The 25,683-nt window shown below is 43.3% G+C and overlaps 1 pseudogene; it reads left to right on the top strand.

The window, feature by feature from the left end:
- Positions 1–10,952: 10,952 nt before the first annotated feature.
- Positions 10,953–24,981, top strand: LOC102420366 (annotated as a pseudogene).
- Positions 24,982–25,683: the final 702 nt, after the last annotated feature.

Genomic DNA, 25,683 nt, shown 5'->3' with positions numbered 1-25,683 from the left:
TTATTGAACTATTGAATGAACAAATGTAGAGAGACAAGCAAGAAGATTGTATTAGTTCAAGTGATGGATAATGACCATCTGAGCTGGGGTGGGGGCAGGAGGATCAGAAGAAGGAAGTATTTGAGAGAATCTGAAGGGGGAATGAGTATGACCAATTAGGTGTGTGTGTGTGTGTGTGTGTGTGTGTGTGTGTGTGTGTGTGTGTGTAAGGGCATGAAAGAGAGGGAGTGAAACACATTGGTTATTTGAGGGAATTGGTGGTTGGTGATACTGAAGGCAGAGAATGCACTCAAAAGCAGAGCCCACTTCTGCTTATGAAGGTGTGACAGTATGTCAAATTGGGATGTGATTAGAGATGGAGAAAAAGATTTGGAATCTATGGTACAAAAATGATAGCTTTAGTCTTAGGATGGGTGAACTTGGGTATTCCTAGGAATACCCATATTTAAAGAGGTGAGTGGAGGGCTCCTTACAAGTCAGAGAAGCAATTTCAGCATTTCGTTCTTGGACCACTAGAAAGTACTTAAGATAAAAGCTTCATAGGGGAAGAGTGGAGCAGAAAGAAGGGAAGAACCAGGGCCACTAAAATCAAGGAGCTGCCTAGTATTTTACATGAGTGGAAGATAAATACTTACCTTTATTATTATTGTTTGGATATTCTATGACATGCAGCTGTATCTTATAATAACTAATATGGTCCCCAACCTGTGATTCTTCCAGATAATTAGAATCAGATCAAATGATGGAATCAATGGTACTCATGTCATAGCTGCTGGGATAGCCTATTGTTCTTTACCAATTAGATTACAACCCTTAAGGGCAAGGATTAAGACTTGTCCATTTTGGTTTCACCAACCTTTCTCACAGTGTTTGGCACCTGACATATATTTTAGTAAATGTTTAATGTTAGTGTTAATGGCTGTAAAGAGCTGTCCTTTCTTCTCATCTAGTCAGGGTATCACAGCTGCATCTGGATGAGCATCTCAGGATTTCAAATGCTTTATTTTTCTTTTAAATAATTTTTAATTTTTCAATTACAGTTGACATACAATATTATATTAGCTTTAGGTCTACAACATAGTGATTAGACATTTATATAATGTATGAAGCTATCACCCTGAAAAATCTAGTACCCACCTGACACCATATAGTTATTACAATATTATTGACTATATTCTTTATGCTATCCTTTACATCCTCATGACTACCAATTTATACTTTTTAATCCCTTTTCCCTTTCCCCCATTCCCCCAATGCCCCTTTAATTGGGCAGCTGTCAAATGTTCTCTATATCTATGAGCCTGTTTCTGTTCTGCTTGTTCATTTATTTTGATTTTTAAATTCCACATATAAGTGAAATCATCTGACATTGTATTTCTCTGTCTAACTTATTTCACTTAGTACAATACCTTCTAGGCCCATCCATGTTATTGCAGATGGCAAGATTTCATTCTTTTTTATGGCTGGATCATATTCCATTATATATATGCACTACTGCTTCTTTATCCATTTATCTATAGATGGACACTTAGTTACTTCCTTATCTTGGCTATTGTGAATAATGCTGCAATGAGCATATGGATGTATATGTCTTTTCAATTTAGTGTTTTGCAATTTAGTGTTTTGGGGTTGTTTTTTTTTTTTGGATAGATACCCAGAAGTAGAATTGCTGGGTCCTTCTTTGTCTCTTATTATAGCTTTTGTTTTAAAATTAATTTTGTCTGGTATAAATATTTCTACTCCAGCTGTTTTTGTTTTGTTTTTATTTTCATGAAATATCCTTTTCCGTCCCTTTACTTTCAGTCTTTGTGTGTCTTTCAATCTGAAGTGAGTGTCTTGTAGACAGCATATGTTTGTTATCTGTTCAGCCACTGTATGTCTTTTTATTGGAGCATTTAGTCCATTTGCATTTAAAGTAATTGTTGATAGACATATATTTATTGCCATTTATTATTCATATGAGAGGCCTGGTGCACGAATTCATGTATGGGTGGGGTTTGGCCACCCGCCCCGAAGGGGCTGATGGGGCCCGGCCAGTGGGGGGGGGGGATGTGGAAGGTTGGTCAGCTGGTCCCGCTCCAGATCAGGGTCAGGGGGCCGATCGGCAGTGGGGCTGGCCAGGGGGAGGGGCTGCGGGAGTTTGGGGGGGCCAATTGGGGCCCCAATCAGGCTGGTTGGCTGCCACAGTGCAGCGGGAGTTTGGGGGGGCGGATTGGGGCCCCAATCAGGCTGGTTGGCCGCCACAGTGCACATAATAGCAACTGGTCATTCCCGTCATTTTGGTCATTCTGGTCATTCTGGTCATTTGGCATATATATATAATTCTTCTTCTTCTTCTTCTCCTTCTTCTTTTTCTTCTTCTTCATCAACATCATCTTCTTCTTCTCATAGTCCCTTTAACATTTCTTGTATTATTGGTTTGGTGGTGATGCTCTCCTTTATCTTTTTCTTATCTAGGAAGCTCTTTATTTCTCCTTTGATTCTAAATGACAGCTTTGCTGGGTAGAGTAATCTTAGTTGTAGGTCGTCACTTTTCATCACTTTGAAATTTTCTTGCCACTTCCTTCTTGCCTTTCTGTTGAGAAATCAGCTGACAGTCTTATGGGGCTCCCTTGTAGGTAACTAACTGCTTTTCTCTTGCTGCTTTTGATATTCTCTCTTGGTCTTTAGCTTTTGGCATTTTAAATATGATGTGTCTTCATGTGGGTTTCTTTGGTTTCATCTTGTTTGGGACTCTCTGTGCTTCCTGGACTTGTATGTATAGTTCCTTTACCTGGTTAGGGAAGTTTTTTGTTATTAATTTTGCAAATAGATTTTCCATTCTTTGCTCTCTCTCCTCCTTCTGGCAACCCTGTGATAAGAATGTTGGTATGCATGAATTTTTTCCAGCAGCTCTTTACACTATCCTCACTTTTTGGATTCTTTTTCTTTTTGCTGTTCTGATTGTGGGTTTTCTGCTTTCTTATTTTCCAAATCTCTGGTCTGATCCTCTACTCCATCTACTCTACTGTTGATTCCCTGTAATGTATTCTTCATTTCAGTTAGTGTATCCTTCATTTCTGACTGGTTCTTTTTATGTTTCCTACCTCTTTGTTGAGGTTCTTACTAACTTTCTCTACTCTTTCCTAAGTTCATTGAGCACCCTTATAACCAGTGTTTTGAACTCTGCATCTGGTATATTGCTTGTCTCCATTTTGTTTAGTCCTTTTCCTGGAGATGTCTCCTGTTCTTTCACTGGGGACATGTTTCTTTGTCTCCTCATTTTGGCTGCCTCCCTATGTTTGTTTCTATGTATTAGATAGAGCTTCTATATCTCCTGGTCTTGGTAGAATGACCTTATATAGTGGGTGTCCTGTAGGGCACAATGGAGCAGCCTCCCTACTCACCTGAACTGAGCACTACAAGTGCACCCCCTGTGTGGGTTGTGTGCACCCTCCTGTTGTAGCTGAGCCTTTATTGCTGTTGGCCCATCCATAGAAGGAATTTACCCCCAGGCCAATCAGCTACAAGGACTGGCCATAAACACCGTGGAATATCTTCTGTGCTGGGGCTGACCCTACAGAGCAGGACTTACTTCAGAGGGGCTCTGGTGTCTGCTGAATCCACCCCTTGAATGTGTCACTTGTGGAGGTGGTTGGGTGGTCTAAAGCTGTCTACCAGGTGTGCTGGCTCCAGGGGGATCCTGGGAGGTGCAGGCCAAGGTCAATTGTCACCTGTGCCCTGCCTGGGGCCTCCTAGCATGAGCTACAAAGCAATCTGCAGATGGCTGCTACTTGTGCTGGGTTTGCTACAGTTTTCTTAGAGTCAAACTGGAATAATACCTCACCTTCCTTGTAAAGATTAAAGATGATGTGCCTGTAACCTGAAAGTCACCAGGTTTTCTAGTCAATGCATGGAAGTGAAGACAATTAATATCAACAACTAGAGTTGCTATTTGAACTTTGCAGGACTTCTGGCCTTACTTGTAAAATGCTCCCTTTCCCATGGTTTCCTGGAAGTTCTTCATGGGCTGCCTTACAAGTTCCCACAGGCTACTATGACACCCACTACGTGCTTCCTTTCCAGAGAGTTTTCTCCTCAGCCATGATCTCAGCCTGGTATAGATATACAGCTTCCTTCCACAGCTCACTCCAGGACCACTGTTTATTCCTTGTGCATTCATAAAGCCCCCACCTAAGCATACTGTCCAAGACAGAGAGGGCCCTCAGTAAATGTAAGCTATGTTTTCTTTGCTGGGTGACAGGAAGCAGGAATGTTGGTGAGGCCTTCTCTTTGCATGGATTGTCCAGCCCAAGTAATTCACACCAATCTTCTCTTTTTCTTTTCCACCTTGACATCACTGGAAGCAAAAATGACTTCTGGAGGGATGAGGGTGATTTCCTACTAAGAGACCTTAAAAATGAGTGTGGAGCATTTACTAAGGATTTCAGTAGGAAGTGTTTATAAATGTAAAGAAGAAGAAAACATGGTGGACTTGAAACAGTCATAATCAGTCTCAGCTCAAGTAGTTTTCCATTGAATTAGTCCCCTTTTCACCCTATGAATGACAGTGACTCTTGAGGCATGAGGCTGAACTTTATTGCCTATGGTCTTAGGTGAGATTCCCATCAGAAAAATTGGTATTGAGATCTCTTAGTGTAAATGCTCCATATCTTGTCTGTCTTTCTTTCTCAGCAAGAGCCCACAGCTCAAGATCAGCCAGGTAGCAGCATAAGACAATAATAAACCCATGGATGGTGAGACGTCTTTGGCTGTTCATTCTTCTCCACACACACTCCTCTTTTCCCATTTTTACCAGGGCAGACCCAGGACACATCCCCTCCTGTAACCTCCTATTCTCTGAAAGCCTTTGACTCAAAAACACCCAAGAAAGCAAAAACAATCTGCCAGAAGAGAAAGGGCAGAGATCTTAAGGCTGATATTTTATGGTATATCATACAGAGAAGATCAGACTGGTTAAAAAGTCCTAGGGATTTTGTGACCATTAACCCCACCCTAACCCCCAACTAACACAGCCAAGCTCCAGTTTTGTTCAGCAAAGCACTTGGGTTAGCAATTTCTCAGAGCCATAATGAGCAGGTGATTAATGATGGCTGGGAGGGATTCCCAGGGAAGTCTACTGCCAAGAGACCTTGATTCTTGCAGGAGCTGCTCTAGGATTTTCTTAGTGATGCCCTTAACCCTGGTGGGGAGCTGAGTGTTTCTGCCCTCGTTGGCATAGAGAAGCCAATGAAGTACCAATGGTTCTTCTGGGGCCATGTTATTTTGTAGTCATGTATTTTTCCAAAGGGTAATATTCGCACTACTTGGCTAGTGTTCCTCATCCTTAAGAACCCTAGTTCTTAATTCCCACAAAGAACATTACATCTGTCATCATTACTTGAGTAATTTTAACTTCACAAATCTCTGTGTCATTTTGGAGTACCAGGATAGGTACAACAAAAGCAGACCCTTCTAAAAAGGAAAAAAAAAATGAACAGTTAGAATGCATGGAGAATAGTTTATTAGTGGATCTTCTCTGAATAGGCCTTGTGCCTCTGAGACAAGTCCTATTTCCAGCTAACGATGTAGAGTTAGTGAGTAAACTGAATCCCTAAGAAAAGTTACTTTCTTTTACTTCTCTAGCTATGAAGTAAAAGCAAATACCACAGGACAGCTCTTACCAGCTAAAACCTGAAAGCTAAGTTTAGCTGGCTCTATCTTGGACATATCACCCTTCTCATATCACTCCTGTCTTGTCTAATTTGTACAGCAGACACAAACACTTTTCTAAGCTTTCATTACTTATTAAATTTCAAAGCACAAATTGGAGACAACCTGATAGGGCTCTCCAACTTCCTGTTTTATCTTAGGACCTCTTGATAAGTCTCCTGACCTTGCAGGAACTTCACTCCAGAACCACACTCTGTCAGTGGCACTAATTTATAATGCAAATAGTCTCTGTTTAGGGTACAGATACTTCCTTACTCATCCCCATCCCAACCTCAGACATCATTAATGGGGCAGGTTCTAATATTATCCATACCAACTGTCTAACGTCTTTCTTGATTCTATTATAGGTGTAAATTTTATTTTATTTTATTTTTTACCACACTTAGCACTAGCAGGCCTAAGTAGCTTCATCAAGCTGGCTTCTTTCAGAAGGAGGGACTGGTCTGTTGATCTGTTTTTCAGGAGTATTTCAGGAAGACGGTGATGGAAACAGATGCTTCTCCTGTGAATATTTCTTTAGGTGGCAATTGGTTTATGAGAGGATGTATTTCTAAAATATTTAAAAATCAAGTCCAATAGATTAGTAACCAAAAACTATCTCAAACCGTAACATCTGATTAATAAAATAGAGATTTTATATTCTTAACCAGTTGTTCACTTTATTGTTAAAATATGTTGTAATTCTGTTTTATGACAGAAAGTCTAAAGGGTAGACATTTTTCCGGTGTTTCTCAATTCTTTGCTGAGAGAGACTTACTACAAAATAGTATTTGGTTTAATTAAATTAATTGGCCAGAATTTAACACTTATTATGTGCCAAGCAGATGTACAAACTTATTTAATCCTCATGATCCATAAAATGAGCTACAAATTAGGAATTAAAAATATGTATTTTGTTGGTCAGATATTATTATTGGGGACAGTTTTGGGTTAGTAATATATACTTAACTGAAAGTTCATACACTTGAGAAACATATGAGACAGGTACTATTCTTATTTTTATTTCACAGATGTGGAAATTGAGGCATAGAAAAATAACTGGCCAAGTTGGAAGAGGCTCAGCTAAAACATTGAATGACAATGGGGATAATTATTACTAAGAAGAAGGGAAGAGTAGGTAATGGGGAAATCAGCAATTTCTGTCACTATTGTTCTAATCTATTGAACAAACATTTATTTGAGTAGGATAACATAGTTGTTAAGAGAAGGGCTTCTGCCAGGGCCTGTGTGACTCAGTTGGTTGTTGGTTTGATTCCTGGTCAGGACACATGCCTGGGTTGTGGGCTTAGTCTCCAATAGGAGGCATGCAGGAGTCAGCCGATTGATGTGTCTCTCCCACATCGATGTTTCTCTTTCTCCCTTACTCCCTCCCTAAAAAGTCAGGTCTTATTTTGAAAAAAGAGAAAGACCTCGGTTGGGGGGTGGGGGAAGTCAACTGGGGAAAAAGGAGACATATGAAAAACTTTAGACAAAAAAATTTAAAAATAAATAAAAAGAGAAAGACCTCTGAACATACCCTGGCTATGATCTTGGGTACGTTGTTTAATTATCTAAGCCTCAGTTGCCACATCTATAAAATATGAAGCATGATAATGCCTACTTCTTAGAATTGAAATGGCTTGAGAATTCTGGAGTAGTTTACTCAGTAAATGTTAGCTATTATTAGACATACACATCATATGGGCAATCTCATGCAAGTCCCAGAGCCCACCCACCTACATTTCATAGGAAAGGCAAATACTGCCAGACCCTGAGAAGAGCTCCAGAATAGCACAGTGCAGCACAGAGGAGTGGACAAGTCAGAAGGCAGTTCTGAGAGAAGCACTTCCAGAAGTTACTTCTCAAGATGGGAGGATGACTTTTCTGGTCATCACTAGAGAGCACGACAGGGTGGACGGTTCCAAACACTCTGTTGGGAGTGACTCAGTCAGCCAGAACCCACATTCCAGGCAGAACCCCTAGACCAGTGGTTCTCAACCTTCCTAATGCCGCGACCCTTTAATACAGTTCCTCATGTTGTGGTGACCCCCAACCATAAAATTATTTTCATTGCTACTTCATAACTGTAATTTTGCTACTGTTCTGAATCGTAATGTAAATATCTGATATGCTATATGTGTTTTCCGATGGTTGTGTCCCACGGGTTGAGAACCGCTGCCCTAGACCATGATGTAGACCAGTGGTTCTCAACAAGTTCCTCATGTTGTGACCCAACCATAAAATTATTTTCGTTGCTACTTCATAACTATGATGTTGCTACTGTTATGAATCGTAATATAAATATCTGATATGCAGGATGGTCTTAGGCGACCCCTGTGAAAGGGTCGTTCGACCGCCAAAGGGGTCGAGACCCACAGGTTGAGAACCGCTGAGTAGACTAAAGACATAAATGTCTCCTTTACTTTCCATGTCCCATGAAATGCTGTGGCAGGTGTGAGAACCACTTTGTGACTATGAACTGAGATCAGGCTTCTCCATGATCCAGCCAAAGGTGTGACCAGCTCAGATGAGAGAAGCTGAGAAACTCACTTGTGTCACAGAGAAATTAGAGGAAAATGTAAATTAAACAAAACAGAACAGGGGCTCTAATTGGTGGTGCTGGGATTCTATAAATGAGAATGTATGCTTCTCCTTTCAATAACTGCAGTACATAGAGACTCAAGAAACCTTTCTTTTTGGAGAATATGTAATATTTTATTAGGGGAAGGAGGAGAAAAATAATGATTCCCACCCCTTCCTACTTCTCTTTTTCCTGCTTTACTCTACCTTTCCTGCTTTACTCTACCTTTTTCTTTTGTTCTCTAATTTTTTTTATCATCATCATCATCATCATCATCACCTTTACCAACTTTCTAGTGGAAGGCACTCAAGCTTTGGAGAACAATGAGGCGTAGTCTCTACTTATATTAGTCACTACAGGAAACAGAAACCACATCAACTATTTTAAACAGTGAAGGAAGAATTTAATACAGGAAATTTGGAGTTTTCAAACTGACTCTTGGAAGGGATGGAGAAACAGACTACAGGGTGGGCCTTCAGGAAGTTCAACAACACCTAACTATCCTGTCACAATTAAGAAAGAGGAGAGTCAGGAGGCTGCCAGATCCACAGCTGAGCTCAAAGATCACAGTCATAGTTGTGATCTGAGATTAGGGATTTGCTGTTTCTACAATTTCCTTTGATACTATGAAGCTAGTAACTGGACACTTGAATATTGCTCTAGAAAACCCCAAATCTCCACAATGATCCTTGCCAGAAGCAACAGCTGACAGAAGGAACATGACCTTGTTGGGAGACAATTTTCCATGGGTCTCTTGTGTCTACACTTGCAGATGTATTGTCTGCTTTGTTCTATAGTATCTTTTCAAGGATGCTTGCATAGAAAATTGCCTTGGAGCTTCGGATCAAAAAGCAGGCATGTCTACTATCTTATATAATAAAAGCTTAATATGCAAATTGACCAAACAGCAGAACAGCAGAAAGACCATCCAGATGACCATCTGGACGACCATCCAGGACCACACTATGACACCCACTGGCACCAGGCCAGCCAAGGTGGGTGTTATGCGATTGGTTGGGGGCCAGCCATCACCCCATGATCACCCCACAGAGGGAGGCCCAGGCCACCAGCCAGAGGGCTGCAGAGGGTGGGCAGGGCCTCCCTCTGCAAGGGAAACCTGGGTCCTGGGTGCCAGAGGGAAGCCGGCACCAGCAGCCAGGTGAAGGAAGGCCTACTCTTGCATGGATTTCGTGCATCGGGCCTCTAGTCCATTATAAACAACGTGGGTTCTTTAAGCTCAGAGTTCCTCTTCTTTAACCAAACCCATTGTGTGTGCAGATGTCACCTGGGCCTCTTCATGTTGCCCTGTAGAAATTGGGGTTTGAAGAACCAGCACAGAAAAAGCTGATAGTCTGGCCACTGTTGTTACTGGGAATGATTAAGTCCTTTGTCTGTGACCCAGGAGTTTCATGTCTTCTACCAGCACCTATGCTTCTAATATTGAACACGTATATCTAATTGTTGGAACCTTATGAATAACCTGAACCTTAGCTGAGACATGTACTAGTAAGTTTAACTTTCTATACTCTTCAGTACAGAAAAGCACCATATTCACCACACATCAATTCAATTCATGTGTGTTGTCTGCAATGAAAGCAATATTGTCTACTAATGTGAGCGACATTCTGGGCTCTTTCTCTACTTTATGCTAACACTGTCTTGGTCCTGAACTGAAGAATTTGTCATCTGTTTGGGACATACAATAATGGTGACCACTTATTGGGCTCCCACATCATCTGGAAATTACAATAGTTGGTTACATAAGTGACTGTTAATGCTGACAACAGCCCTATAAGATAGATATTATTTCATTCCTTTTCCTTATGGGGAAACTTCCACTAGGATCCAGTGACTGCCCAGGGCCATCTAGCTCCAAGTTTCTGAGTCAGATTCAGACTTTGGTCTGCCTGACTGCATTGCCTGGCTCCTCAAGGCTACTGTCACAGCATAGCACAAGGTAGTGTGTACCACACAGTCTTGGTGAGAGTTTTATTTCTGGAAGCATTCCAAGAAGAGCATTTGGTGCCCTGGGGCAGGGAGAAAATGCCCTCTGAGGAGGGGAGGCTTGATGTGGCCTTCAGGAAAAGTAGGACTTAGATTAATGGGGTGCAAATGGAATGGATGGAATGGGGAAGAGAGAGAAGCTGGAAAGGACAGTGTGAAAAGATACACAAAAGTATGTGACATGAATATAATAGGCTTCGTGGGGATAGAGGAGTAGTGTAGAAAGGAGAGTTTGTTGTAAGGGTCTGGTGTGTAAAAAGTGTTGAATTCCAGAATAAGTCCTGATCCTACAGATAGTGGCAGGAATACAAAATTGCCATTACATGTCTCCCATTACCTTCTTTTTTCCACTGACTGTTTTTGAACCAAAATAATCCCCCTGGGAAGAAAGAGCAACTCATCATTCCCATAAGCCAGTAATTTCAGGAGGGGAATGGCTGCCACTCACCGCGGCCTATCTGGGTGACAGCCTCTTCCCCAAATTCTCCAGTTCAGGACCAGGACAGCGCTGGCATAAAGTAGAGGAAGAGCCCAGAATGTAGCTCACATTAGCAGACAATATTGCTTTGATTGCAGACAACACACATGAATTGAATTGATAAAAGAATCTCCCATCAAAGCCAGAAATGAGTGGAAATTAACTTTAACAAAGTAAGTAACTGTGCTCAAGAGACGGATGGAAGAAATCCACGCTTACTTGGTGCGTGTCAGAGACACAGAGGAGCAAAGTGTTCAGACCCATCAGTGAGCGCGGGAGTGATTAATAAACACTTACGTGGACATTCATCCAACAGGCGACTGACAAAGCCCCACAATGATGGGGAGAAGGGGCATTTCTTCTTGATAGATGTATGTGAAATGCTCATTTACTCCTTTTTGATGGATTTAAATGTCCAGGTTTTCTCTCCATAGAAATTGATTCTGAAATGGTGCTGGGTTAAACATAAGGGCTAGAAATATAACTATATCAATGTGCCAGGAAATAGATTTGTCCTAGTCATCAATGCGTAGATTGAAAATGTGTTGCAGATTAATAGAGGTCTGCAGGGGTGGTGGTGGTGATATTTATTCTTTTTCAAGTGTAAGGTAAAGTAGACGGGTACACAATCACTCTGCCTAAGATTCTATAAGTAGCATTAGAGACTAAGTACCAGCCTTTTTCTCCTCAGTCTGAAACAGTTTAAAAATTACCTACTGGAAACCAGTTCTCAAACAATAGACTTAAGTTTGGGCTTACTAGGATTTGCACTGGGTCTGAATTTTCCAATGGAGGAGGCATGAATGTGGCCTCAGAAGACTGGTTAATGTGGCCACCACAGGCAGGAAGCCATCAGGCCCCATCTACTCTTTTCTTCACAGATAACAAGGCAGGTTTTGGTCTGTCAGAGTAAATTATCCACCATTGGTCCCACCAGTCTCTGGCATTCTAGCTGGCATTCTCCTGTGTCCGCTCAGGTGAACCATTGGGAAATGTGTGACTGAAGGGAGAGAGTCCTGTTAGTGTGACTATTGTGCATTTTCTGCCCACACCAATGGTATGAGGGCACAAAAGGTACTGCTGGAATAAATGTCCTGGGGAGACAAGATGTGTCTCCATCAGTCTCTAGGCCAGCGGTTCTCATCCTGTGGGTCGCGACCCCTTTGGGGATTGAACGACCCTTTCACAGGGGTCGCCTAAGACCATCGTAAAACACATATATAATTACATATTGTTTTTGTGATTAATCACTATGCTTTAATTATGTTCAATTTGTAACAATGAAATTGGGGGTCACCACAACATGAGGAAGTGTATTAAAGGGTCGCGGCATTAGGAAGGTTGAGAACCACTGCTCTAGACTCTCTAAGGCAAGAGAAGTCTGTCTTTGGGGCTCTAAATAGAACAATTATAGTTGATCCTGCCTTTATCATTCCCAAAGACTCAGATAACATACATAGTCTCATGAATCTTACAGTAAAATATCAGGCATTCTAAGAGGTCCCAAGACTACTTTTTGAAATGTATACCAGGACACCGAAACACAATTCATGGTCTCTGTCGGGTCCCCTCTGTTCCTATTGGGGCTGAACAGACTGTGGTGAGCAGGGCAGCCTTCCTTTAGGCTTTCCTCCCTGAAAGAGCCGAAGGAATGATAAAGTAATGAACGCTCTCCAGGGCCCTGTATGTATTAGGATTTCTCCCAGCTGCAAATGACATGAAATTTGACTAAATGGTTTAAGCACATAGGAAATGATTTTCCCCTTAAAAACAATGTGTGGTACAGCCAGGTAGCAACACTCTGCGGGGACCCCAGGCTTTCCTTATCTTTCTCTCTGGTATCCTTGGTCTGCTGTCTTTTGTCTTCATGTGGGCCCTCTGGTGGTGGGCAGAAGGCTGCTGCATGCTAACCCTCACCATGTTCCAGGCAGGGTACAGTAGAAGAAAGATGGATCAAGGATAGGCTATGGGCTTTTCATCAGGAACCAGAGCTTTCTGAGAGCCAGGGAACCACCAGAAGGGTTTGGAGGGTGACTGGGCCAGCCAACGGAGGATGTCTACCACACACACCAACAGCAATGCCCACACAAAAGGGAATAGGGGCACCTCTGGGGTGGAAATTGTAATCACGAGTGTCTCAGTTGGCTGGGCTGCTATGACAAACACCACAAACTGGGTGATTTAAACAATCCACATTTATTTTCTCATGGTTCTAGAGACAGGAAGTCCGAGGTCAGGGTGTCAGCAGGGGTGGGTTCTGGGCGAGGACATTCTTCCTGGTTTGCAGACAGCTACCTTCCTGTTATGTCCTCATAGGGCATGTTTCTCACTTGAGCAGAGAGAGAAAGCAAGCTATTTGGGGTCTCTTTGGGAAGGGCACTAATCTTACCCGGAGGGCTCCATCCTCATGACCTAATCCCCGCCCAAAGCCCACCTCCTAATACCATCGCATTTGAGATTAGGGTTTTAACACATGAATTTGGGGGAGATGCAAACATTCAGTCCATAGAGCAGTGATGGCGAACCTTTTGAGCTCGGCGTGTCAGCATTTTGAAAAACCCTAACTTAACTCTGGTGTCGTGTCACATATAGAAATTTTTTGATCTCTGCAACCATAGTAAAACAAAGATTTATATTTTTGATATTTATTTTATATATTGAAATGCCATTTAACAAAGAAAAATCAACCAAAAAAATGAGTTCACGTGTCACCTCTGACACACGTGTCATAGGTTCACCATCACTGCCATAGAGGAATGATGGGAATTATAGGGTAGAATTTTGAGTGAGGTTGACTCAAGGTTTGATACCTGAGGGTCCTAAAACTGTGCAGCCTGCCAGGCTCATCTTTAAAGAAAGAGAATTATTGAAATAGCTTGTCTTCCCACCCCATCCCAGAAACCATGCGAAACCCAAATGCCCTCCCAAGATTTCTGTGTGTTTTTTGCCGCCTCCTTCCACTGAAGCCCTTCTCTGCTTCCCACAGAAAGTTCCCTCACTCAACTGTTCCTCCTCATTTAACATCCGAACACGGGGCTCTCGCAACCATGGTGTTTCTTTTTCAGCTCATCAAAACCAGAGTCCATGCAGATCTTTTAGTTATTGTAGTTAGTTGATATTTACTTTAATCACCTTCTTGATTAAAGAATAAAATGATATTTAGGACAAAGTCTCAGAATGGTGAGTCTGCATTTTTGAAGAACATTTTCTGAGGAATGACTTACCTTTTAGCGTCTGTGATCTAATTCTCAAGGGCCTTTCTGAGCAGACTCTACTTTTCCACCTTGTGATAATTTTTTTCTTTTCATAGAGTTTTTTAGGCTGATGTTTTTTATTGTGAACTAAATACACAAGTGAGCACTAATTAGTCTCACCTATTTTAACAGACTTTAAGGTCATTTGTTTCCTAAGATCCAGTAGTCATATTTCTTTAACAGAGGGAAAAGAAGCTGAAGTCTTTTCTGCCACCCACCACAAATATGAAAATAAACTATTTTATTTTCTTTAGTAATAAATAGCCAAAGGCAAAGACCACAAATTAACCTCCCCCCTTTAGGCCAATCAATAGAGATCTGGACTTTTTGCCCCTGGTCTGGACTCCTGTTCGAGAACAAATGTTAGAATGAGGCACATTTCCTGCACAAGCCCAAGGATAAAAGGACCTGCTGATTGCCATCCAGGTGACTCCGGGAAATGCCAGGCCTGGAGCTCAGGTTTTGGACGGTCACATGGCAGGAGGCAGTGATGAATGGAGTTTCTGTTTGAAGGTCTCAGCTGCCATGAATGAGACAGTCCTGCTGTGCCCGCCGGGGACTGAGCTTTCTCAGCGGTCACTCACAGCTCGCTGTGAAACCCTGTGCTGTTCCTGGGACAGGCCGAGCCAGGAGCTGCGCTAGGCCCAGCGTGCTGGGTGAGCACAAGCCACCGTGACTGGGCAGTGGCAGGGCCAGGCAGTCAGAGGATGTTCAGAATCAGACTCTGCGGGGTTTGGTGAGGCTCTGGAATGAAGAGGGGACATATAACTGCTTCCCTTTTGGGGGTTCCTCCAAGGCAGCTGGGAGCTCATCTTGGGCAGTTGGGAAATACAACCCAGAATGCTGTCACTTCCATGCCTTCCAGTGTAGCCCAGGCCTCAGCAGAGCCCCTCCAAAGAGGGAACTTAAAGTTGAAAACATGAGGCTGCCCTTGGGAGGACACCTCTAGGCTAAATCACAGAAGAACAGACCATCTAAGACTGTGGTCATCTGGGTGGCATGGGGGAGGTGTCCTTCAGCCCCAGGAACCAGAAAGAGGCAAGTGCTTCTCCCAAGGGACTGCGGGAAAGAGAGAGGGCTGGGGAAGTTGGGAAACCAGGATGGCACCCCGAGTTGAGAAGGTCAAATTCATACGCCAATGCTTCCTCTTCATTCACTTGTTTGATGGCCAGTCATTTCACTGTGCTAGGAGCTAAGGTCATGTAGAGGTCATTAAGACACCATCTTTGCTGCCCTGGCCTGTTTGCCTCAGTGGATAGAGTGTCGGCCTGCAGACTGAAGGGTCGCGGGTTCTGTTCCAGTCAAGAGAGCGTGCCCAGGTTTCCGGCTCAGTCCCCAGTGGGGGGCATGAAGGAGGCAGCCAATCAATGATTCTCTCTCATCATTGATGTTTCTATATCTCTCTCCCTCTCCCTTCCTCTTTGAAATCAATAAAAAATATATTTTTTAAAGAAGACACCATCTCTGCTGACACAGAACCTTGCATACATGTAAGAAAGGCAGGACGTCCCCACACGGAACAGTGGGGGCCAAAGAAGGACTTGGGGAGCTTGTCAGAGGAGCTGAGGTTAGAGCAATGAGGAGGTGTTGTTCAGTGGACAGTAGGAGAATGTAGAGGGGGTGCCTGAGTGAAGGCACAGAACAGACAGCTTACACTCTGGGGGATATGCAGGGAGTTTTATAGGACTGGGGTACAAGGGTGAGGCCAGGGAAAAGGCAAGGTGATTTTGACCAGTGCTTCCCAATTGAAATATTATGCGGCCACATATATAATTTAAAAGTTTATAGTAGTCATTTAATATTTTTAAAAGGAGGTTAAATTAATTTTAATAATATATACTTTAAAATTCAAAATATCATTTCACCATATAATCAAGTATAAAAATTATTGAGATATTTTACATTATTTTTCTAATTTATCAAAACCTGGTGGGTATTTTGCACTCACCATGCCTTGGACGTGCTCTGTAGCCATACTTATAGCCTATACTGGACAGTGCATGTCTACACGAAGGCCCTGTCAGGCAGGCGGCGGCCTGGATGTTATCCTGAGAGCAAAGAGTTCAAAGAAAATAGTGGCTTGGTCAGTTTTGTGTTCTGGAAAGTCCTCTAGCTGAAGTGGGACAAGAAACCAATTGGGAGAGAATTACAATAGAGCAGGCAGAAGGAAATGCCCAAAATGGAACAGTGTGAGCACATGTGTGTGTGAGTGAGTGAGAAAGACAGGGAGGAGTATGTGCCCAGCTTTCTTGGGAAATGCACTGCATACCAGGATTAGAGAGCAGATTTTCCATAAGAAATGTGGGTGATTTAACCACATTGTGTGCTTTTTGGTTTTCCATGCAGACGACCCTCCCAGGCTGCTGCAGACGTCCCCCTGCCCCTGCCCCAGCCCAGGCAGAGGGCTCTCTGGTCTCAGCGTTGTCATGCATTGCTGCCACTCTGGAGAAGAAGAGCAGCCCTGGCGGGGGTGTCAGGCCTGGAGTCCCATGAGCCCTACGTCACTCGCTTTGAGACCAGCCCTGGACGCAGAGGGCCTCTGCTACCCTCTCCTGTGACAGAGTAATGAATGGGCCAGGGCTCACGCCCCTGGGCTGCTGCTGAGGGGCTCTGAGGTGGGAGCCAGTATGAGCTCCACTTCACCCCTACCTCACCCAGAGCTCAAAGATTTTCCCAGATTTTCAGGACAGGCACTGCTGTGTTTCCCAGCCATGTGTGCATGGTCCTGAGCAATTTCTCTGAGCCGTGGTTTCCTTATCTCAGAACAGAAATCATAGCTTACCCGATGGGGCTGTTTTGAGGAACATATGGGACAATATGGGTCACGGCCTGGAACATAGCCTGCCAGTGAGCAGCACGCAGTGGGCACCTGCTCGCTTTCCCCACCACAGGGCTGTCCAGGACTCACTCTGTCCCAGGCTCCCACACCCGGACCACATACGCCTGCTGTGTCTGGCAACATGGTGGCCCTTCGCTGTTAGGCCATGGCGGCTGGCAGGTGACAAAGGGACCACAGTGAGGGCACTGTGCACATGTTGGCAGATGCTCCATAAGTGGGAACATGCTTCTTCCCCTTCCTTCTGCTTCCCATTATTCCGACTCTCTGCCCTTTCTCCTTGTTTCCAGAACCCGGACTCTCTGTCCATGTCTCTCAACTGAACCAGCCTTAGTTTTTTCCTGTGCAAATAAACACAATCACAGCCGCCTCCTCTAGGTTTATTGAGAGCCTCACAAAGTCAGGCCAGCGAAAACTCTTTGTTTATTGTACATCGCCAGAGAAAACCTCTCCTGCCAGTCCTGTCCAGCAAGGACATGCAGGGGAAGGCACTGTCTTGTCTGGGCAGGGTTGAGGATGCTGAGGGGTGGGGAATTTAGAGAAAGTTGGAGGGGCTGAGGTCTGAGGGGGGGAGAAGAATTGGAAGCAGTAAAGGCAGTGGGCTGGCCACTTGTGCATTATGGGTGTCAGTGTGTTAAGGATGGCGGAAAGCTGCTTTGGTATGTGTGACACCATCTTCCTTTGTTCTCCCCTTGGCTGGGTGAAATCAGTGATCATTACCGCGCTTGTTGAAAGCATTGTTCCAGTCAGCTCTTGGTGCCACATGGTGCCCTGGACAATCCAGGTAAATGAGAGCGCGAAGAAGCCTTCCTGAATACCAAATTCTGTCCAGAGGCAGATTCTGAGATGATCTGCTTACAGGAATGCCTGTGGGTATGGGAAAGATGCAAATCCTGTCTCCTGCACCAGCTGGGGCTGTGGGCTGTCCTGGCAGAAGCTGGGTCCTATTTAATCCTCTGCAGGCACCTGTGTGTGCAGTCTGTCCTGAAAGGCAACTCTGGGGCTGACCTACTGATATGGGGCACCCCGCTGTGAGCCTATCTGGCATAAGCAGCAGCTGGAGACACATGAAGAAGCTTGGGGCTTGCAGTATTCAGGTCTGGGTCAGCTGCAGGTTCCAGCACTTACAAACAGTGTGACCTTGAGCAAGTCATTTATGTTCTTGAAGCCCAAGTGTTCACAACTGCAAAGCAAAACTGAAAATGCTTACCTGCTTTTCCATAGGGGAGAGGTGCAAAACTCAAATGAGAGGATGTGTAAATGCTTAGGAAACAGAGTCTCTGGACCAATGTGTGGTACTGTTATTATCTGTTCCATGAGGGACTATTCAAAATGCACCACAGGACCCCTGACCAGGAAGCCTGAGATTGTGTGAGGGCCCTGTGAGGGCTGGGTCCCTGCAGGGGCTCCCAGTGCCCAGAGCACGTCATCTGGGTCCAGCTGACACCCCTTGCCCTGGTTGGTAGCCTAGGCATCAGTCTCAAGCCTCCTGAGACATCCAGGCAAATCCACATCACCATGGCCAAACAGTCTGGAAAACTTGAACTAGACTCACTGCTGGAGGTCTCCAAAGGGCTCAGGCTGGTGAGTGGAAGTGGCACAAGGTCAAGATGGGAAAGCTGACCAACACCCATAAGGTGATGGTCACCCAAGGCCAGCCTACAGGGACCAAGGGCTGACCCTCTGCCTTATGGCGGCAGAACTTTTGCTTTCTTTCCGAGTTAATTAAACTTTGGAGTTCTGACTCACCTTCTCAAAGCTCACAATAGGTTGATGCATAAAGCCAGAATACCCGCTTACTAATTTACAGTGAAAACATAGCGGCCCAGTGGACCAGATCAACACATGACTTCATATTGCATGAAGTATACTAAAAGTAAAATTATAAGAGTTATCAATATTAGTATTGGAAGATTATTTAGTGAGCTTGGAATTGAAGCACAAGGATTTGCTTAGATGAGTTCAATAATAGTACTGAGACAAATGCACTCTTCCCTGGAAGATAACCCTGCCATGGGGACAAGGCATGATCAATTTATTTATTTATTTATTTATTTATTTATTTATTTATTTATTTATTTATTTATTTAAAATATTTTTATTGATTTCAGAAAGAAAGGGAGAGGGAGATAGAAAAATCAATGATGAGAGAGAATCATTGATGGGCTGCCTCCTGCATGCCCCCTACTAGGGATTTAGCCTGCAATCCAAACATGTGCCCTGACAGGGAATTGAGCCATGACCTCCTGGTTCATAGGTTGATGCTCAACCACTGAGCAAAACTGGCCGGGCAAGGCAGGATCAAGTTCTTGGTCAAACTGCACTATTTCCAGACAGAGATTGAATGGGCACTGCCAACAATGGTTTTAGGACTTTTCTTTTTCTAACCGTCAATGGTAGACCCACCTGTCTTCTCTTGGCATTTGCTCTTTTTAACTGAGGTTCACATTCCATCAATCAAGTTACAGTGGGGTCCTGCAGGCCTGGAATCTGTTGAGTTTCCATGTCTCTCTTTGCCTCCACCCTGTGGATTGCACAGTTTCTCTCTGCAAGGTTCTTATTCCTTATCTCCAAACACTTTGGAAAAAGAGGCAGGTGGAAACTAGGCTGGATGGACCGTGATGACTGCAGGAGGTCTGTCAGACTTGGAAGAAGGTGCCCAGCAGCAGGTGGGGATACTGGGTGCAGGACTTAGCCCCTGACAAAAGCTAATTAATCTAGGGGGTCAGTCTGGCAAGCAGCTGGGCCAGAGCTTCAGTATCAGCAGAGCTACTTGACTCTAGCCAGGAAAGCAAGACAGAATCCCAGTCCAAAAGACTGGGCAGGCCAAGGCAGGTGATGAGAGGAGGGGTACAGATAATGGGGTCTTGGTTCCTCCTGTTATCCCCCCCCCCACAGGCTCTCCAGTTATCAGCCAATGCCAGATGCCATATGCTGGTGGGAACTAGTTTGGGTTGGCACACATACTGGGAGAGGTGGTCCTTGCACATGGGTGGGCCTAAGGCCTGCAAAGGCCTAATACCCTCAACCAGGTGGCACCAAGACTAGCAGAAAAAGTTGGAGAGCGGGTGACATTGGCAAATGGAGGAAGAACCAGTGCTAGTCTTGTGGGCCAAATAAAAATGTCCTGATGTGTTTGGGAAAGCTATTTGCCAGGCCAAAGTGAGCTCAGACCTGCCTGGTGATTATCTCCTCTCTGCCCTAGGCTCATCCCTAGCAGCTCACTTTGGGGACAGGCTGATGGGATCCTTTCCCAGTCCATGAACCACCATGTGTCACTTTTATCCTCAGTGTGAGTCAAAGGTTCGGTAAGAGGCTAAGTGGTTACAAGCACTGATTTCTGAGAGGGATAGTCTTTGTTTGAATCCCAGTTCTGCCACCTGCTGGCTGTGGGACATTGTGTAAATCAGTTAACCTCTCTTAAAATTTGGTTTCATCACCAGTAAAATGGGAGAAATCATTTTTACCTCATTGTTTGTTGAGGATTAAATGCCAGTGCTTGCACTAGCTGGTTTGACTCAGTGGATAAAGCATCAGCCTGCAGACTGAAGGTGTCAGGTTCGATTCCAGTCAAGGGCACATGCCCAAGTTGGGGGCTCGAGTAGGGGGTGTGCAGGAGGCAGTCAATCAATGATTCTCTCTCATCATTGACAGTCAATCAATGATTCTCTCTCATCATTGATATTTCTATCTCTCTCTCCCTCTCCCTTCCTCTCTGAAATCAATTATATATATATGCCAGTGCCTGACATGAACAGACTCTCAACCAGTATTTGTTGATTGATAAATTGAGATTATGCTTGTAAGATCCTATGGCAGTGATTGATATATAGTAAATATTCAATAATAAAAAGTGGTATTAACATTATCATTTGCAGGACTTCAGAGCTCCAAATGGCTCACCTGAGCCTGTACATACAGCCATCCAGAGGAGGGCAACAGTTTAGAGTCCCTGAACATGTGGCCATAGCATAAAACAACCTCATACAGCTAGAAAGCAATTTAACATTCGGATGGTTTGTTTAAAGTGTTCCTGGAACCCACACCTACCCAGGGTCATCTCCCTCTTCACACTCCCCTTTGGATGGGCATGAAAGTCCACAAGAGAGCACAAGCCCTTGACTCATTTCTCCCTCAGAGCCTGGCAGCTCCTGACTGGCATCTGCATCTGCTCCCTCACAAAGGGGGCAAGAAAAGGAGTCCACGTAGTTTCTTCTTGTGGCTCAAAGGGTGGAAGCACACGTCCTTCTCTCAGTGTTGCTCAGTCAGCCTTGGGAGCTTCTGTCAAACAGTCATTTCATGCCCTGCTGAGGCCTCATCTCTTCTGGGAACTGGCATGCATGGAGCCCACACAGAAGTTCCCAGGATAAAATGGAAGGCTACCACTTGTCTTGGGGGTAAGTCTATATACTCCCCTTCACTCCAGCCTAGGACTCTAAGACTTGCCTTCATGTGGAAGTTCCTACCACATTCTCAAATGGTCTTTGGCCTGGGAACCAGCAGGGCTGAGACAGATGCAGCTTTGGGGTTTGCAGGGCCTGTGAGGGGGAGAGAAAGACAGGTGCTCTTTCTCTCCATCTCACATCCTAGCCTTCTGTCATGCCAGCCTCCTCTGCCCAGTTAGACTTTCTCTGGGGAGCCATTAGATCATGGCTACAGCTGCCGTTTAGAAGAACTGGGTACCTGAAGGCTACTTAGTCCCTATCCTGGTGTAAGTCCATGGCAAGTTCAGAGCTTGCTGGCTTTACACATTCTCTGTTGCACAGTGAGGAGAATTTTAGAGATGATTTCCTGTTGGAAAACAACCTGCTTATAGTTTCAGGCGAGAAATTTCAAAAAACCCACACTTGACATCAAGTGTCCAAAGGAGATGGCAGGTGTCATTGAAGGGGAACTCAGTCAGGGGTTTTTCTGTTCTACCTCCACTCCCAGCCTCTGACCCAATGGAGTTAGGAGTGTGACTGAAAATAGTTTTGAAAGAAGTAATTAAAAGAGCCATCTCATCATCAAGCAGGACACCAGGCAGATCAAAGATTATTATTACTTTGAAATGTTCAGCAAACAGATGTTTCTGGTCTCTGGTTACTTCTAGAGGGGCGGGGCCCTGAAAGTGACTCAACCATAACTATTTTTTCAACTGTTTTGTCAGTAGTGTCATTCATTGTTTTCCAAGAAACCACATTTCCCAGACCTGGCTTTGCAAAGGAGGCTGTAAGAAGCCACCACTTTTCCCCTGATTATCTGTGCCTATCAACATTAAACTCCCCTCAAGACTTATGTCATCATCAATTACAATAACAGCAACCATGGCACAGAATCAGGGGTCCTCAAACTTTTTAAACAGGGGGCCAGTTCACTGTCCTTCAGACCGTTGGAGGGCCAGACTATAGTTTTTAAAAAAACTAGTCGGCTGCTAAGCAACAGGCAGCGGCAGCAAAAACACCCGGCGGGCCGGATAAATGTTTTCGGCGGGCCACATGTGGCCCGCGGGCCATAGTTTGAGGACCCCTGGCACAAATAGTGCCCACGATATGTGGGCTCCTGCAGTCCTCACAACAGTCCTACAGTTAACACTGTCCTCATTTCACAGATAAGCAAACTGAGATCCAGAGACTTTCCATCACTGACTGAGACCTCCTGATGGTCTCTTTTGTCCTCAGTTCCCTTTCATGGAAATACTGCTCCAAGGGGAACAGGACAGGAGTCCTCTCTTTCTACCCTTTGTCCTCCCTATTCTTCTTACACTCTCTTTCAAAAATAGGCATCATGTACCTATTGGACATTGGGCAATGAAGAGCAGTGATCCCTGAGAGATAACAAACAAGCAAACACAAAATACACACAAAAAATGAGGTGAGCCCTGTAATTGCCCCAGATTGTACCATGAGAGAGTATTGAGGCCAGAGTGCAGGAAAAGAGTACCCAGGTGGAGCCCTCTGGACTCCAGAGTTGAGAAGACAAAGTTAAAAGTTTGGAGAGACCAAAGTAGTAGAGGTTTACAGAATAGAGTACTGGAGGGGGTAAAATTGCATGGAGAAAGGATCTGAAAATCTGCAGAGGATCCCCTCAAGTATTCAGGAGAATATTGATCAATGTATGCATAAAGTTCGGGAAAGAACTATTCAAACGATAAGAGGGCATGGTGCCCAGTGCCTACTCAGGGCTAGGAACAATACTTGCTCCCACCAACCAGGCTGGAAACCCCCCATATTCTCCAAGAACTTAGTGGATTATTTTGAAAATTGTTACCCAGTAGTAGGAAATAATTACCTCCAGACTAAACATGTGTATTGTCCTGCCTAACAAATCTTAAGGTCAGGACTCAAAAGGATCAAATTTTTTCCAATAACTTAACTGCATCCAGAACAATGCTGAAGAATACTTATAGTAATGCAAATACATTGAGCACACAACAAGGAAAAAAATATAATGTCTGGCATGGGTCAAAGATTATCAGACATATAGAGAAGCTAAAAAGTATGGCCAATAATGAGGAGAAAAATCAATTAATAAAAATGCACCCAGAATGTAAGGAAATTACATGACGTTGTAGTTTGAAGCAAATATTAAAATTGATAGAAAAGCAGAGTCAAGCATTATGATTGTATTCCATAATTCAAAAAGTTAAGTAGAGACACAGAAGATATAAACAATACCCAAAGAGCCCTGGCCGGTGTGGCTCAGTTGGTTGAACATCATCCAGTGCACCAAAGGGTCACCAATTCAATTCCCCATTGGGGCACATGCCCAGGTTTCCAGCTCAATCCCCAGGGGTGGGGAGATGTGGGAGGAGCTAATGGATGTTTTGCTCTCATATTGATGTTTCTCTCTCTCCCTTCTTCTCCCTTCCTCTCTTTCCAAAATCAATAAAAACATATTTTAAAAATAAAAAAAAAACACAAAAATACCCAAATCAAAATTCTAGAGATGAAAATGTCAATGCCTGAAATAAAAAATACAGTGGATTAGTTGAGAAGAAAGGGGCAGTAAACTTGAAGACATAGCAATAGAAACTATCTAAAAAGAAACAGTGAAAAATAAAAAAAAATGGAAAAACTCAACAGAGCAACAATAACTTGAAGGACAGATTTAAGTGGCCTGATATACATGTAATTAAACTTTCTGAAGAAATACTTGAAGAATAATTGTATTCAACATATCCACAAAGTCTAATGAAACTCAAACACAAGGAACATGAAACAGGCTCCTCCCTCCATGGCAACCAAAATGGTCACCCCCAAACTCCCGCCTCTCACTTTCCTTCCGGAGATAAATTGTTATCATGAAATTTTGGCCCCACTGTTAGTTGGATTAAGTGGTTGGCATAGTCTTTTCTTCTGCCCAGTTGCAGAGGCAGGTGGTTGTTGCCTGTTAGAGTGCTGAGGTCGGAGGTTGCTGGATACAGACCTCCAAGGACTGGTTGCAGGGGTAATAGGCAACTGAGGCCCACACCAAGCCAGAGCTTGTTGCAAGCTGCTAACCTGAATGGAAATTTGGTTAAAGCAAAGAACAAGTGAGGAATAACAATTTTGAGAGGGACTTGGAGAATACATACCAGAAATGCATAACTGAACTACATAACATCATCTAATTCAACTATGGAAATTGGAAATCAAAGTGATAACTCTTCCTCTGGTAGCAGCTTACTTAAAACCCAGTGTTTCCTTACTCACCTAAATGGAGGCATAGAAATCCTATTAGAAAATTTGTTCATTCACCTGAAAATGTTCAAGCAAGAGATTCATCAAGTGACTCATATTTAGAACCAAGACCATTGACTTTGAAAGCTATTTTTGAAAGATTCTGAAAAAAAGGAAGAAATGTAAAAAGAGGAAATATAAGTCAACAGGAAGACCAAGGGGAAGACCAAGAGGAAAGAAAAACACTAGGTCACAAATAAATAAGAAACAATTTAAAGATAAAAGACCTGGGCTCCCATTTTTAGAATCAGAGAATGGAGGAAAACTATTACCTTGGAGAAAACTTTTAACCTTTGAACAAGTAGCAGCAAGAGGATTTTTCAACTACTTTCAAACTGAAGTATAAATACCACCTCAAGGAATCTTTCAAACAGATAAATGTTGGTGAAGATTTAGAAAAAGAAGATCTTAATAGTCATAAATATAAATACTTGTGACAATGCATCTGTCTTTCTAATTGAAGAGTCAGCATAAGTTTAATTATGTGAAATAATTTTGGTCATAGGTTTTTTATCAAATTAAATGTTTTAAAATTTTAATGTTAAAAAAAGAAACATGAAACAAATGACACCAGAGTACTTTATAACCAAATTGCTTAAATGATGAAGAGAAAACCTTAAAAGTAACCAGAGAAAGAAGTTACATTACATAGAGATAAAATAAGGATGACAGATATTTTCTCATAGAAAGTAATGAAAGTGAGAAGATGGTGGAGCAACATATTTAAAATATTGAAAGAAAAATATTTTAATCTATAAATCTATACATGGTGAAAATATCTTTTAAAAACAAAACTGAAATAAAGACTTTTTTTCAGAGATACAAAAGTTCACATAATTCATCACCAGTAGGCCATACTATAAGAATGTTAAAAGAGTTCCTGTAAGCAAAAGAAAAATGAAAGCCAATTAATATGAGTCTACCTAAAGCAACAAGAAATATCAGAAAAATTAACCAGAGAGTGATTATTTAGAGCATGTCCATACTGGAGGTAGCAGGTCCACCCAAGTCAAGAGTACTATACTGAAACCAAATAAATGAAATGACAGAATACTTGTGGCTAGGATTTGATCCTCCAGGGGGATATTTGAAGAACTTTCTAGGGACTCTGACCAGCACAAAAGCACAAAGATATTGAC

This window comes from Myotis lucifugus, unplaced genomic scaffold (assembly GCF_000147115.1).
Source record: "Myotis lucifugus unplaced genomic scaffold, Myoluc2.0 scaffold_227, whole genome shotgun sequence".
In the NCBI taxonomy this organism is placed as follows: domain Eukaryota; kingdom Metazoa; phylum Chordata; class Mammalia; order Chiroptera; family Vespertilionidae; genus Myotis; species Myotis lucifugus.
This window is presented reverse-complemented; position numbering and strand designations above follow the sequence as displayed.